The following is a 17,443-nucleotide window of genomic DNA, read 5'->3' on the forward strand; positions in this document are numbered from 1 at the left end:
AAAAAAATGTTGTAATTCTGTTCCAGTCCTTGATATAGTATCAAAGAGGAGGTTAAAAAAATTTATACAAGATATACATGAGAAAACAATTATAAATGGCAAAGACCTTGCTAAATGAGCCAGTATATAAGACTTCATTAAGGAAGTGGGACACAGACTGAGTATTGCTAGGCTGTCAACAAGAAGGGATTTCTCACTGTAAGAAACTTGTCAAAAATTAAATACAAGGGCCGGGTTTGTGGCTCAGTGGCAGAGTACTTGCCTGGCACACGTGAGGCACTGGGTTCAATCCTCAGCACCACATAAAAATAGATAAACAAAATAAATATATTGTGTCCATGTATAACTAAAAAAAATTTTAACAATAAATAAATACAAAACAGATGCATTAACAGTACATATGGAGTACAAAGTGAGAGGGGGGTCTTGCAATAAAATATTAACTTAAACCTTGTTGCAGTAGGCAAACAAGGGTTACTAAACCATTTAAGACATCTAGCGAATAGGTATCTAGTGAATATTCAAAACTATGCATGGTATTGTCTAGGAGAAGGAACTGGGAACAAAGAGATAATGAGATTTTTATCCAGCCACAGAACCATTAGACCTAGACTAGTGTTATGTCTTTGGACACCTATGCTTTCAAGTGACATTCCTATGAAGAAAAACTCCATTGAAAACAGGAAATTTTAAATTCTAAAGATAATGTCAAATTTGTGATTAGTAAAAATGATAAAATTTTTAACTTATTTACAATCATTTTGTAAAACTTACCACTGGACATTCACCATTGAGCAAAGAACAAGTAAGTATTCAAGGTTCTAGAAATAAAATACTGTTTTACTTCAATGATGGGGCTCAGCTCGGAAGGATTCATAGTCCAATGAGGGAGACAGACATGTAATAATTTTTATAATGTTGTAGGACTCAGGCACTTGGACTCAGGCACTTATCTTATGGAAGAAGTAGTTGATTTTCCATGAGGTCCTTGGAGAAAGTATCACGAAATAAGTGATTCTTTGAGTAGAATCTTGAATAACGAGTGGAAATTTACGAGGTAGTGGAGGAATAAATATGCAAAAGTGTACTTGTGGAACTACAAATGGTTTGTCAAGCTAAAGGCTAGGGTATGTTTAAATCAAGGTCAAGCTCAGAGGTTGTGTGCAAGCATAAGATCAGCTAAGGTCTTTTGTGCCATATTTCTGGCTTTAGACTTTACCTTGAAGGAACTTTTAGGAGGAAATAAATTTTCACCACCTTTGTTAAATATTTGCTGACTTTTGGGGAACAGTTGCCTTCTAGAAGTTCTCATGTGTTTTGCCTCATATGTTCCACGAAGTGTTTAATATCTGTGGTCAGTGTAGATCTTTTATCTGTGTTTGTCTAATAAACCTGATGCAACATTGCCCCACATGGACTTAGCTGGTTACCTACAGAAATGTAATCACTTTCTTTGTTGGGTGACTTTGCTCTTCCATCTCTCATCTGTTATCTATGCTTATCTCTTAACAGGCCCAGAATTATCAGGAAGTTCCTAGTCTCATCTCTTAGCAGTTGTGAGCTTTTCCTACCCATGTAAGTTAAAATATAAAGTATCATCCTTTCCTTTAGGGTGTTAATGAAATCTTTCCTCACAAATCTTGCCTCTTGATGTGTGTGCTTTTGGTACGATACCTTTTCTCTTCTCAGAATTTTACAAAGATAATGAACAATCTCAGAATTACATGTGACTAGAGGAAACAGAACCCAAAAGAAAAAGAAATAAAACAATGGAGTAATTTCCCAAGGCAAAGGTTAATGGAAAGTCAATAAAATATTACAGGGGAGATAAAGGGATCTGAGGAAGTAAATGATACCTGTACCTCTCAAAAGGCAAATGACAGATACTTAAAAGTGAGCATTCTGGGATATGAGAATGATTATAGCTACCTAAAATAACATTAGAGGAAAAATTATGTATTATAACTATCATTGAAACAGATTTCTCAGTAAACTAGAACCTTCTAAATGAATTCCATAGTGTGGGAAGTTACAGAAATTGCTCATTCCTCAATCATATCAATTTATGTGCTTTCTTCCCTATTTACATCAGTTGAAACTGCAGTGCTCTTTTATTTATTTATTTATTTTTTCAATTCAGAGAATATTGAATTAGCGCCAAGCCATTGGCATCCTTTCTTCCTACAGGGGGGTTGTATATATAGATAAGGTCCCCAGAGCCTTGTTATTTAAGGTGTTTTGTCTGAGAGGATCTAAGTCCTGGGAGTTCATCAGAAATGCAGAATCTTTGATTCTCTGTTGATTCATTTGCATGGGAATATTGAGATGTACTGTTGTAGAATATGCACACAGTAGAGCTACTTATATTGTATCCACTACCTTAATGTTATGCTGTAACAAAAGTTGCTGGCCCATTTCAATCAGGAGAATCCTATGGTACTGAAATATTGTATCCTCAAAAATATAATTTCATGGCCTGAATTTATTGACATTATTTCTAATTTGGAGTGGTATGATATTTCTTGACAATTTATTTTGTGCAAAAACTCTCCTGCTTGATAAATAATAAAAATAGTTTGCTATGATTAGTGGCAATGAAGATAGCATGATTTTTTTAAAGATAGAGAAAGAGAGAGATAATTTTTTTAATATTTATTTTTCAGTTTTCGGTGGACACAACATCTTTATTTTATTTTTATATGGTGCTGAGGATTGAACCCAGTGCCCTGCGCATGCCAGGGGAGCGCATTACTGCTTGGGCCACATCCCCAGCCCCAATAGCATGATTTTTTTCTTCCCTTTTTATTGATTTACAGTCTCCTTTCACCTCCAAAATTATGAGTATTTCCCCAAATTTATTCTTCTGCTGGTTGGTTTATTCATTTATTCTTCCACCAAACATTCATTAACAAGTATAAAATACCAAGCAACTGAAGATCTAACAAGAAACATGTGAAGTGAGTTAAGATAGACTAACTTAGTATGGTCAAGTTCTAAGATAGATGAGAACGAAGGCTTGGACTAAAAGTTGTTTGCACTTGGAATTACTATTGAAGTAAGCAAGAGCTAGCAGCACGAAAGAGAAAAACATTATTTTGATAACAGTGGCTGGTAATGGCCTCTAGTTCCTCATTGTTTTCATCACAGAGCACTTGAAGTTTGGAAGTCCAAGATGGCTGAGACAGTATGAGGAACCCCCCAGAGAAGAAAAAGAACAATAGGCTTATAACCTTATAACATTAGGCCAGGGGTGGGGTCTTGCATGTGCCCATAGTTATGTCCATCCATCAGATGGACTGATAGCACTTCAGAAACCACCTTCTTCCCAGTGACCAGGCTCTTTATAGCACATGCTGGGATTTGTGGAAGCTCAAATTCTAACTTGATATTTCTCCTTCTCTACTATTTCCTAAGAGAGATTGTTCTGTCCTAAGTTTTAATATTTACTTCTACTCTGTTGACTTTCAGATCTGCATCCCCAGGCTTAAATTCAGTTCTATGATCTAGAATTATGATTCTCACCTTTACCTAAAATTCAGCATGTCCTGAACCAAGTTCATCACTTTTCACCTTAGATGTTATATTCCTTAGTTTCCCCCTTTTAATATTCTATTCTACCAAGACTTTAATACCTTTAACTCTAATATTAAGTTGTACTCAGTATTCATTCAGTCACCAGTGGTTGTTTTGTCTCTTTGTCCAGCACCACTCTGATTCATTCCATTACCTGAATTGCAGTTAATCACTGTCCTTTTAATTCATACATTTGTCATTTAGTGGCTAACTGCTGCAGTTGTGTATCTATATATTCAATTTTTATCCAATTAATCTTCAGAGCAATCCATTGAAATCTCCCCCTTTTACTTTCTTACATATTTTCAACATAGATATTATATTTATAATTGGAAAGATATTTTAGGGTCTTCTTCATCAAACTATTCATTTAGAAAAATAAATGGAGGCTCACAAAGATTAAGTAAGTCATATGACTAATTGGTAAAGTTTTAAAAAACTCACATATAGCTTGATTTCAGTTGATTTCTTCATTAAAAGAAAGAGATTTATTGTAAACTATTTTACACTTGGAAGAAAACACAATGAACAAACAATGTAGTTTAAGAACTGGTTTCATTGCTATTTTACCAGTTCCATGTGAATAACTGTGTTAAGATAAAATCAAATAGTTCTCTGGGTTATTGGTTATGTCATGGTTTGCCAAAGGGATTAAAAATCTAATGAAAAAAGACATTCCATTAGTTGACAGGTAAAATGGAAAAGAGTATCCCATAAGACACTTTCAAAGCATTAGGAAACTCATTGTCTTTTTTTTTTTTCATTCTCTTCATCTTTACAATGAAGTTTCATATTCTTTGAATAGTTGTGACGGTTGACTGAGATATGTGGAAGCTTCTGGAAATTTGTAAATGCTGAGCAACTTACTGTAGAATGTGGCTATTGCATACTATCAAACAAAGGCAGGCAACAAAGACTCAAGGCACTCTGATTAACATTCAGAGTGAAGACTATCAGAACATTCCTCACGAGTTATGTTGGGAAGTACTAGCTCAGTACTAGCTATGTGTCTAACTATTATTAATAGAAATGATAAAGTATTTCATTTTGTAGCAAAAGAAAAGTAGCTACGGAATGACAGACTTTACCATTGTTATCAAAATATAATTAGCCCCTTTTGAACTACTGCAATGTATAAAATTCGCTTTTTATTACTTCTCAGGCAAAAAAAAAATTGGAAGACAGAATGGAAATTATATTAGTATTCATTAAAATCCATAAGATCACAATGAAAATATATAATCTAAAAGTGAATATTTTATATTCAATTAGAAACATTAAATTGAAATCAAAACATATAGAGTTTGGGCAAACTTTTATGAGCTAATTTCCAAGGGTAATGAGAAAACAAAAATCCAAGTGAAATGTCCTTCTTTCTACATGTTAGAACAAAAGTAAAAGTTAATTAACCCATTCAGTACAGTGATCATAAGAGGAAGGACAGTGTTTTAGTCAGCTTTTTCACTGCTGTGACTAAAGGATCCAACCATAACAACTGCAGAGGAGGAAAAGTCTATTTGAGTGGCTCATGGTTTCAGAGGTCTTAGTTCATAAAAGGCTGGCTCCATTCCTCCAGGCTCAAGGTGAGGCAGAACATCATGGAAGAAGAGTATGGCAGAGGGAAGCAGCTCATATGATGATCAGGAAGCAGAGAGGTTTCCACTTGCCAGATGCAATATGCCCCCAAAGCTCCCCAGTTCCCACCTCCTTGAGCCACACCCTACCACTTCAGTTACCACTCAGTGAATTCCTATCAGGGGAATAATTCACTGATTGGGTTAAGACTCCTACAACCCAATCATTTCTCTTCTGAACTTTCCTGCATTGTATCACACATGAGCTTTTGGGGAACACCTCACATCCAAACCATAACAGACAGTATTAAAATGATAAAATGTCAGATAATTAGTTCCAGTATATTTTGTGTTTTCATTGTATATATCATCGTTTTGAAAGTTATTCAATCTCAAATTTAATTCCTTCAATGCTGGAATAGGCAGAATTGTCTTATGTTGATGCTTAAGAAAGTTTACATGATAATGAAAGTTAAGTTTCCTTTTAACGGGATGTTCTAATGGCCCAAGAGTCCGGTAAAGATTTATCACTCATACACAGGTATAAAATCCCCCCACAATAATCAATTTCTGTATCATATGTGTTAGATTTTGTCATTGTTATATTAATATCATTAAGACATCTGTTTCTGTTTACATTGGATGGTTGTGCTTTCATGTCATCATTCACAAAGCCATTGTAAATTACAAAGTAACCAATGTCTACAAATCCAGATGTTTATGTTCTAAGAATGTATTTCTTTAAAATTGTGAAAGTCATTTCAAATGAGCTAGGATTTGAAAAATTTTTGTTCATATAATCAAAAGGTAACTAGTGTAATTTTAATAAAGGATTGTATTTCAGTGTCCACAAATTCTAACTTGACAATGGTTGTTATTTATTTAAATCTTTGATTAAAATGTAGCTATTTGTAAGATTAAAACTCACCAATATTAACAAAAATTAAAAAGGTATCTAAAAATGAGTTAGAAAAATTTGTCACATGTATTTATCAGTATCACATATCAATATATATTTCAAACTAAAAGCATCATCACATTAGCCACAGAAACCAGAAAAAATATGATAGGCTCTTTCAATCTTATAGTTTCTATAGGACAGCCAAATATCCTACAGATTGTCCACAGATACAACTTAAGTGTTACTGTAAAAATATTCTGCAACTGGTATATATGCACATGAAATGCTTTTGGCATTTTAATTTATCCTTAATAAAGGTACATCTGTACTTATTCAGTTTTTATTATTTTTACATTTTAAGAATTCTTACTATGGTTATATAAAAGTTATATTTTTACTTTCTACCTTTAAAGATCTTGCTAAGATTACTTTTACTTTATAACATAAGAAAAAGAATTAAATTGGATATTGTTTAAATGAAATTTCCCCTCAAGTAGATGGAGACCAGACATATGGCTGTGAAGACACAAATGTTATTCCAAAAATTATAGAAATAACTAATTGTGGGGTGGAAAGGCTGCAGATGCCTCACTTCATGCTTTTACCCAGTGAAAACGTCTCATTCTGTTCTAGTCAGTTTGGTCTGCTGTAACAAGAATGCCATAGACTGTGTGGTTTCAACAGTAGACCCTATTTCTGACAGTCTGGAGGCTGTGAGGTTCAAGTTCAAGACACCAGCAGACCCAGTGTCTGTCACGACCTGCTTCCTGCCTGTAGACAGCCACCTTTTCTCTTCATTCTCACATGCAGAACAAAGAGATAAATAATCTCTGTAGTGTCTCTTCTTATAAGAAGGGTACTGATCTCATTTATGACCTTATGACCTAATTACGTCACAGAGGCCCTGCCTCCACACACACATCCTGTTGAGAATTTAGGCTTCAATATATGAAATTGGTGGTGGGGCGGGGAGATGCACAAACTTAGTCCATATCATTATTTCTATAAGGTAGTAATTCTGCTACTTCTTAAGGAAACCAGAAATGAAAATTTGATGTTACAAGGCCAAATATTCAGGTTGGGAGTTTCCAAATACATGTGACCTTTGGGACTTTAATTAATTTGTCCATATTGAGATTATATACTGTTTTCATAGCTGTATGTGTATGTATCAGTTATTTTAAAAGCTTCAATTCACATATGCATGAAAATTTAATTCTTAGCATATTCTGTTTGCTATTTCTCAGCCAGTTATTTTATAGTTCGAGACAATATTATTGTCGCTAACATTATCAGCAGAGTTATTCAAGTATCTCCATTATAAAGTGGAATTAAAAACATGAAAACTTAAGATTTGGGATAGCAGGAGCAGAAAGAAATTGGTATAAATAAAATAATGCATAAAACAGTCGCTATAAAATGTTGAATCTCAAGGTTTCTGGAGTTTGTTCTAAAGATTTACTACTCCATTTTCCTTTCTAGGACTTGAATCCTCCTTAAAATGTTCCTAACCTTTTTAATTAAAAAACATTCCATTGTTCACAATTATTTAAATATTTATGAACTCTAACTAAAATTCCATATTGGAATTAAATGTAAAATGTTCTCTATGAGGTGGAATTTATATTTTCAAAGTATTATGTGGTGATATTACTTGGTCCTTTGTTGAAACATAATCCTTATGGCTATTAAATTCTATTTGGAATTATAAGTTTTATTTGTTATTGATATATGTACTTAGTTGTACCCTAACATTAATCATAATTTAGAACCTTATTTCTTGCCGTTGATTAGGTTGAATGTATTCACAGAGAATAAGATTAACACCTTCTTCAATAAAGTTATTATAGAACTTCCTTAATAAGTACTAAGTCTCTATACACAACCACAGATTCCTGCTGTTTTTGCCTTTTGTAGTAAATTGCAGGACCTTTCAGTAAGGAGACACTAGTGAATGTTGGAAATTGCATTGAAACCACAGTCTGGAGACTTTCATTTCTGGCTCTGTCAGTATATAACTGATTGACTTGGCACACGCCTGTCAACCATCCTACACTCGATGTATTTCTCTTGCAAACTGAAGAATTTGAATCAGATGAATTCTGAAGTATTGGGAAGTTCTCAAACTGCGTGTATGTATAAATTGATGTTAACTCAAAAGTCATAATCTATACCTGTATTGCTAAGGAGTCTGAATTTATAATATTGGGTTAGATATAAATGTAAGTTAACCTAAAAATGCTTCCATTAGTTCAGTAAGTTTCAATATCTTGCCTGTACTGGGAAAATGACAGCATTTTCTTAGGTTATCATGAATTAAATTCAGATGATATCCGTCGATGGTAAGTTTTGATGTGCACATTTGGCTTCCTGATTAAAAGCTGTTCCCAGTGTATATTTGGGTGTCTGCAATGTGTGGCACTTTTGCCTGGCTTTCCCACTAGGGGTCATGGTACTGTGTGTGACTGAAAGGAAGAAAGCTTTCCATAAGGTCTATGCTTTTAATTTTTATTTTGGATAGGCACAGAGCTATGCGATAATCAGATTTTTTTTTCATGAATTAAACAACTTAAGAGTGAAATTCTATGTAAAAATAGCTTTTTATATTAATAAACATGTGAAAGTGTCCTAAGATCTTTTCTGCTAAGAGAATTCAGCTCCCAGTTCTCATCACAAATTTCTTAGTTTTACTTCTATATTAGCAATTGTTAGATAAAATGCCCAAGTATTTTTTTAAAAGTCAGTGTATTGATTGATGTATAGTGTAATGAAAATAGGTAGTTTTATGGTGACAAATTATAAGTCAACCATTTGATCACATTTTAATTCGCAATTTCTAGTCATAGTAAATGCAGCTCAGCATCACCTTGGTGGACAATTAACAGTGTTTTATTATTTAAAATTCTAAAATGATAGTTAATACTGCTTATTTGAAAAAAATTACTTACCATTCCTGTAAAAATTTACTCACTTTAGGTTGCCAGATTAGCAAATGAAATCAGAGGTTTATTATTATATAATCACAGTTAAATTTGAGTTTCAGATAAACCACAAATGACTTTTTAGTATAGAATATCCAAGGCAATATTTGGGACATATACTAAGGAATTATCTGTTGCTTATCTGAAAATCAAATTTAATCATGTTTTATATGGTAAAATGTTTTATATGGTATAAATATAAACTATAGGTTTATATTCCTGAGCAATAATAGGAAGAAAGTTAGGTATAGATTGATAGATGATATGGCCTCATCTCTGTTATCTAAAAGTCAAACTCTAGACTTCCTTAAGGTCAAAGAATGAGGTTACAAGCAGAATTACTGAAAGATGCAGAGGTAAGAATGTGAACAGGGAAGGGAAAAAAAAAAAAGGAAAAAGAAAATCACAAATGCCTCTGGCGCTGTAAAAATGACCTGTGAACATCTAGGGACTATGAAAATAGCCAAGCACAAGAAGGATTCAGCTTGATGCTCCGAAATCAGTATATTTCCCACAAGGTGAAAAGCAACACTCCCATCAGCAAGCAATTGCACAAAAACTGAGAACAGTATGGGAGAAAGACTGGGAAAGCAAAAAGAACAAAAGAATGATGGGGAAGATAAAAGAGAATCACAGAGAGCCAAAGTAATGAGAATAGGAGTCGAAGTCTTAACAAAAAAGGAGATGTGGAGACTTTCATCAGTTCTGCGCTATAGTAGGATAATGGAGAGGATCAGTCCTCTATTCTCAGGAACAACCAAGAGTATCAGGGTGCCATGTTAAAGCCACGTTATCATTAGGCAATCTCCTTAGCATGCAACAAATAGAAATTAGGAATGTCATGGAAAAACCAATTTTGGTTCAAGTATTCAGTAAGAACCCAAAATAGGCCTTGCAGCAAATCTGTAAATTTCAATGATATGAGAGAAATTAGTTAATTTGCCAAAAGTCGAAGCATTAGTAGAGGTGTAGGGTCAGGACTCAACCCCATATTTTACACCAATAAAGTCCCTATTTATCTCATTTAGCAATATTGCCACAGCCACCAGCAGATTTATTTATTTGTTTTTTTTTTGTTGTTGTTGTTTGTTTGTTTATTACAAGGAGAGTCACTATGGTAGAGATGAGTTAAAACATAGTGTAGTGTGGGTATATGACTTAACTGGTAGTAAGTTCATGGAGAGCAAAACAAAGTTAATGGTTTTTGTTAACTAGCAAAACCAGAATATCCTTATTGGGATTTTATTCTAAAGAAAGAGACAAAAACTTTTCTTTTTTTATGAAAGTACTTAGTAATGAGTCATGTGACATTTCAAACTAAAAGGAAGATTCGCTCTATGTGATCAGAAACAACTCCCAACCCGTAACAGTGCTCCTAAGAAGAGTTCAGGAAGAATTTAATGTAGAAAGTGCACATTGTTGATGAGTCAGGCCATTTCCACTTACGCTAATGCTGCAATCAGTATCCTCAGCATACTGGTTACCTCCTTAAAAAAATAGCTTTCTAAAAATTTATCCAAAAAACTTTCCCACCCTATTCCTTTGTCCATTGCTGTGATCTCACTTGTCTGCTTCCAAGTGTTCTGTTTTCTTCGATTTTTAACACTATGGTAAGTTACTGTTTAATTCCCCAAACTACTCATTCCAAAAGTATAAGCCCATGAGATCCAGGACTTCCTCCAAGCTGTCTGGTACTGTATCACCAGGGCCCAGCATAATGCCTGGCTCAGAAACAAAGAATGCTAAATCTTTGCTTAAAGAATTAGAGAATGAAAGGTTGATGCTTCTATGAGTCAATCCAATGCCTGTGTTATGGTTTGGAAATGTGGTCTCCCCTTGTTTAAGTCAGCTTTTCCCTGCTATCACCAAAAGACCTGACAAGAACAATTTTTTTAGAATTTATATATTTTTTAGGTGGACACAGTATCTTTATTTTATTTTTACATGGTGCTGAGAATCAAACTCAGTCCCTCACACATGCTAGGCGAGCGCACTACACTTGAGCCACATCCCCAGCCCTGACAAGAACAATTTTAAGGAGGAAATAAATTTATTTATTTGGGGGTTCACTATTTCGGAGGTCTTAATCCATAGGTGGCTGACTCCATTTCTTGGGCAAGGTGAAGCAGAATATAATATATACCCCAGAGGCACACCCCTAAGGACCCACCTCCTCCAGCCACACCCCACCTGACCACAATTACTACCAAGTTAATCCATATCAGGGGATTAACACACTAATTAGGTCAAGATTCATAATCCAACCAATTCACCTCTAAACTTCCCTGCACTCTCCTCCACATGAAATCTTGGTGGGCACCTCACATTCAAACCCTAACACCCCTGAAACTCATATATGTGAAAATGCAGCAATATTCAGAGGTAAAATTATTAGTTTATGGGAACTGTAAACTAATCAGTGGCCTAATATACTTGGTGGATTAATAATTTGAAAGGACTACTGTATTGCTGAGAACTGTAGACATGGGGGTGTGGCTAGAGGAAGTAGGTCACTGGGGGTGTGTCTTTGAGATTTATATATTGTCACTGGCACTTTGCCCTAGTCCTGCTTCCTGGCTTCCTATCCTGAGATGTTTTCCTCCAACACACTCTTATGCCATGATGTGCTGCCTCACCTCTGGCCTAAAGCCATGAAGTCAGCTGACCATGGACTGAACCTCTGAGACTGTGAACCAAAATGAACTTTTCTTACTCAGACTACCATTGTAAGGTGTTTTAGGCATAGCAACAAAAAGTTGACTAAAACAGAATGTAAAAAAAATATAATTTTTCTTAGTCTTATGCTCTGAATTTTATCATAGACTAGTTGTTTTGAGATGCATTCATGGTTCTTATAGTCTCTGATTTCTTTTGGCTTTTAAAATCCATCTCCTGCTTTTGATGAACAACAAAATGAGTTAGTATAAAATTGATACATCACTCTTTCTCAAAAATAAAAAGGTTTTCTAGGTCTGGTATGTGATTATTTAATGTGATTTGGATTTTGAAAGATTACTGACAAAAGTCAATTTCCCTAGCCTGTGTTACCCTGGCTTAATCTGGTAAAATTCAGGGGTATCATTATTTTAATAAATTTTCTTTTGTCAAATACGAATGCTTTTACATGTTAATTTATTTCCTCTGTATTTCACAATACACACAAAATGGGTTTCCTTTATCTTTCATACGTAATACTTTTAATAATTCTCAACAATTTGTTGCTTTCCATTTTAATTTTCCTCAGTTTTTGCGAATTTAAAGTCTATCCTCTGTAGTATCATGATATGCATTCTCTTTTAAAATGATTATAGTATGACATTTATTGGTAAGAGGGTCATTTTCATTTTTTGTTAAGCAGGCAAATGAGAGTAAATTAAACTATTCCTAAATAAAATATGGAATATATGTGTCCTATTCTTCATAAAATCATGTAGGTATTCTATTTTTAAAAGCTATTTCCCATACTTATTACAAGTTAAACATGTCACAATGTTCTGGATGATGTGTCAAATCAATTAGAAAATTGATGAGTCGTACAAGTTTCCATCAAAATAAATTTTTTTTTGCATTGAAAAGAAAAATGCTACTATATTCCATAAACTTTGCACAGATCACTTATTATGAATAGATTTTGCACTAGGAACAATCAGAGGATTATAATAAATAAACCAAGGATTTTATCCTCAACAAGTTATGAGGCCTATTCAAAGAGAAAGGAGACATCCAAGAAGAGTCATGCCCTTTTACTTAATTGCTTATCTCACAGCAGTGTGACTTTGTGTGTAGCAAAAGTTTTGATGTCAAATAAATGGCAAAGTCACCTGGATCCTCCAATTGACTTCCAACATATATCAAGATATCTGTCCCAACCAATACAGCCACGTCAATGTTTATAGCAAGCAGCTGAACTCACAGTAGCTAAGCTATGGAACCAATAAAGGTGCCCTTCCACAAAAGAATGGATAAAGAAAATGTAGCATATATATACACAATGGAATAGTATTCAGCCATAAAAAATGATTTATGACTTTTGCTGGTAAAATGGATGGATCTGGAGACTCTCATGTTAAGTGAAATAAGCCAATCCAAAAGACAAAAGGTCAAATATTCTCTCTGATATGCATATGCTAACACACAAGAAGGGGGTGGAGAATAGAAGTTAAGTGGATTATACAAAGGGAAACGAAGAGAAGGGAGGGGGAATAGGAATAGGAATGACAGTGGAATGAGTCAGACATAACTTTCCTACATTCATATATGAACCCACCTCCAGTGAAAAAAGAACACACTACGTACAACCACAAGAATGGGATCCTAATTAAATACGTTATATTCCATGTATTTATAATATGTCAAAATATAATCTACTGTCATATATATCTAAAAAGAACAAATTACAAAAACCTATCATGCAAAATGTCTTTTAAAAAAGATTTTTGTCTGCAGAACTGGGCATTAAGAGGTAGCACATAGGGGATTTGTATTAGTTTACTCTCTGGCCAAAACTAAACATACAATTAATGTCTACTTCCTATTCTTAACCTGGAAAATTGTGAGAGATCCAATTGGTCAACTTGATATTAATTGTCTCTGTGCCATGCCATTTATGTCTCAATGACAACTCTGATTAGAAGGTGGCATACTGTTTTAAAATGTCTTTTTAGTCAAAATGCCAAGGTGTCTTAGGTGTGAACTATAGTTATCAGAATTCCTAATAAGCAATATTATTTATAGTCAGGAAGTATTGTTGGTTGGTAGGAAGGTGAATATGACCATCAATCTAATTTGCTCATGTATTCCTTCATCCAAAAAAGGCTTAAGAAAAGAAGTGTATTTCCAACTACCTTCTTTTATAATCTAGGAAATTCAATCCCCAGAGTTTAAAGTGAATTGTTCAAGATTACCTCTTTTCAATCATAATTAATTACTTATTATATTAAATAATTTGTATGTTACATTTGAAAAATGTTGAACCATGATTTGGAAGATGGAATACATGTGTATATTTAGAGATTAATTATGCTAATTCCTCCATGATCCTGAATTTTTTTCCTCTCTTGCCTTTTCTAGATTGAAATAGTTCTTTAGATTTGCTAGAAGATAGAACTATCTATCTGTATTACTCCTGCTCTGAATACAGCTTTTAAAATACAAAATTTTCTATTTCACTGTCTTAGAGTGTTTAGTAAACACAATCACATTCTGAGCTTTATTGTCCAGACACACTAAATATACTATTATTCCTTTTCATGCTCTAATTTATTTATTATTTATTTTAAAAACTTTTATTTGAGATATATTGACATGCAGTAAATGACATATGTAAATCATAGATAATATTTGATATGTATACACATGTTGTATTAGTTTGAATTCTCCAGAAAATGAGAGAGAGAGAGAGAGAGAGAGAGAGAGAGAGAGAGAGAGAGAGAAAACACACAAGCACAAGAAAGGGACAGACAGAAAGAGAGAGAGAGGTAGTGATTCACTGAAAAAGCAAAAAGACAATCTTGCTTTCTTGTTTGGTAAAAAATTGCATTTCAGTGACTCAGGTACATATTTAGCAACTTCTATGTGTCAAGCACTACCTTACATACCAGAAAAAATCCTTTAAAACACGAGCAGAAAGCATTTAGGTATTACTCTGATCAGCTACGTGGGTAGCAGTTCAGTTCTACTCCATAAACTATAGAGAGAGCTAATGAGGAGGAAAACATGATATAGAGAGACATGTATCATGAAAATTACTAAATATGTGCATATGTGACATTTTCCATGACTTTTTCCATGTTGCTTTATCCATCTCCCTACAATTCCCTTACATGTTGATGGTACTAACTTCAAAGATGAAGAAATTCTTTCTCAGATCTATTCTTATTTATTCTGAATGAGCCAAAATGAAGTGTTTGGAAAACAAAAAGTTCAGATTTCCTGAGATATCTAAAATGCTTCTATAGTAGGAGAACAATTCTGTCCTTCAAATTTTAGCACTTTATACATTAGCTAGACCAAATTTTACTCCACACAACCACTTTAAGTAATACATGGTAGGTAGGTATTAAGTATTCATTGAAGTTTTGATCAGAGCAAGACCTTGGATATATTATTTTCCCAAGTGTGTATCTAGATCACATTGTTAATTTCTGTTTTTACAACTTTTTCTTGGTTTGGAGATTATAAGCATATAACTGTAAGAGTAATTAGAAACTTATGTTTTAATTGGTAATTAATTCACTATAATAAACCAGTATTTAGTATCCAAATTGTGTTGAAAATTGTGGTTTGTAACTAACAATAAGTAAACTACTATGAAGTACCAGTTTTGAGGAGAAAGCACCGTTTCAATGCTCAAAAACTGTGTTAATGTGTAATTTTTATGAAGCAACTCTTCCCATTCCATATAGAACATTAAATTACTAGTACAATTAAATATAAGCAGATTGTAACAGTACTTGTTAGGTCTCTTATCTATACATGTTATTACATAGTAAATATGTATTAACATACCAGACTAGAATTTAAGGCCCTCTGAACATCCTTTCAATGTCACCGACATATATCAAGCAGGAAATTTCAAGCTTCTCTTGAAACTGTCCAGCACACATACAATGCCCCATGATTTGTTTCCATCCTTTCTCATTCAAGAAGCATTTTAGCACTATTTCTGAGATCCCATAGTTGCTGGGGAACCATGATGTTACTAGCTAATAAGAGGAATGGAAAAAAGTATTTCAACTTCAATAAAATATTGTGCACATTTAGGGTTGATTGTATGAAATTAATACATGAAACACTGAATCATTCATTTTAACTTTATAGATAATAAGACTGAATTGGTATGGGAAGCATTTGTTCATTATGAAACAGGTTCTTAACTCCACTTCTCCAAAAGAACCTGTGATTTTTTTAAGTGAAAAAAACTATGGATTCTCTTTAGTGGTAATTTTATATTACTATTATCGTTGAGACAATTTTCAGTAGGTTTCTTCTGTGTATGCATGTCTTGTGAGTGAGGCATTGGCTAATCTTTGTTCTGTACTGTTTTTTTTTTCAAGAATATTTGCATAACAACCAAATTTGGAAGATAGAGTGTTTAACTCTGAAGCAAAGAGTAGGTTTCCTTGCTTCCTGGAATAATAAAGAAAAAGACTCCAATGAAAGAAATGCTCACTTTCTCTTACAAGAGATCTAATTTCCCATTCTTAAAGTTCCTCTTCTGCAATGCATTGTATTTACAGGGGTCCTCTGGGCTGAGAAGTGAAGGAAGTCCATTTGATCTATGAAAAAATTCAAACATTCTGGCTAATTTTACAGCATGAAAAATAGTGTCCTTTATCTGAACCTAGGATTCTAGTGTCTCCTTCTAGCATTCACGAATCTGTGGCAGGCTAACTTATTGTCTTGCAAGTTAGGTAAAAATCTCAGATTCTATGTAGTTATTGAAAGATATTTTGGCAGCAAATATAGGACATAGACAAAGATAAGGATTTCTGGGAGTACGAGAGTCACAGAGGCTGATAACAGAATTTAAGGGAAGTCCCTGAGATTGGTAGTAGTAAGCATGTGAATCAGATTGTTTGGTCATCACGAGATAAACTGTATGGTTAGTCAGAATGTAAGTGGACCTTCACTATATCGCCTGTTAATAAGAAGAAATTGGGGAGGTGGCTGCATGCTCACAACCAGAAAGTAAGTTCAAAGACCACTGTTCTTCACATTGTGCTATAGCTGCTAATCCTCCAGGTATGGGCCAGACCAGGGACACATCAGAAAGGATGGAAGGAGAGTTCCTCACCAGTGTGGGGAGGAACCTGAGGTCCACTCCATTGAAACAACCGGTACTGAGACTTGTTCTGGAATGGAAGAAGAAATTCTACTTGCTTCTTTTCATATAGCAATTAAAGGGATGACTGTATATATAAGCATGAAAAGAGAAAAATTCACAAGAGGATGGGCAGAAAGCAGGTGTATCTTAAAAACTTTTGGTTACTTCACTTTGGAAAAGAGAGAAGTGGACTGTAATTCTCACTGGGAAGAATGAAAATAATAGCTGTTTTATAGTTCTGCCCACCCATGCCACCTATCATGCTGATCTCACATTGATTCAAAGAATATAGTAGAAGATCTGAGTTTTTTCTTTGTTATTGTTTTCTTATAAAGGGTCCGTATATGCTATAAGGGATTTTTGATTCTTTGGAGAAAAATTCTCTGAGAAAAAGCTCTTGTTGAAAATCATAGATGAGTTATTGACTAAAATTAAGGCTCTTACTGCTTCATATAATTTACAAAGCTGACAATGATGTCTTATTGGAGAGTGAAAAACAAAAAAAAATTACATAAATCCTTGTGAAACAAATATAGACAAAGTATTGTGATCAGGTGCAACACCTCCTGAAATCTGAAACAAATGGACT

Source organism: Spermophilus citellus, assembly GCF_964194105.1.
Source record: "Spermophilus citellus genome assembly, chromosome: 14".
Classification (NCBI taxonomy): domain Eukaryota; kingdom Metazoa; phylum Chordata; class Mammalia; order Rodentia; family Sciuridae; genus Spermophilus; species Spermophilus citellus.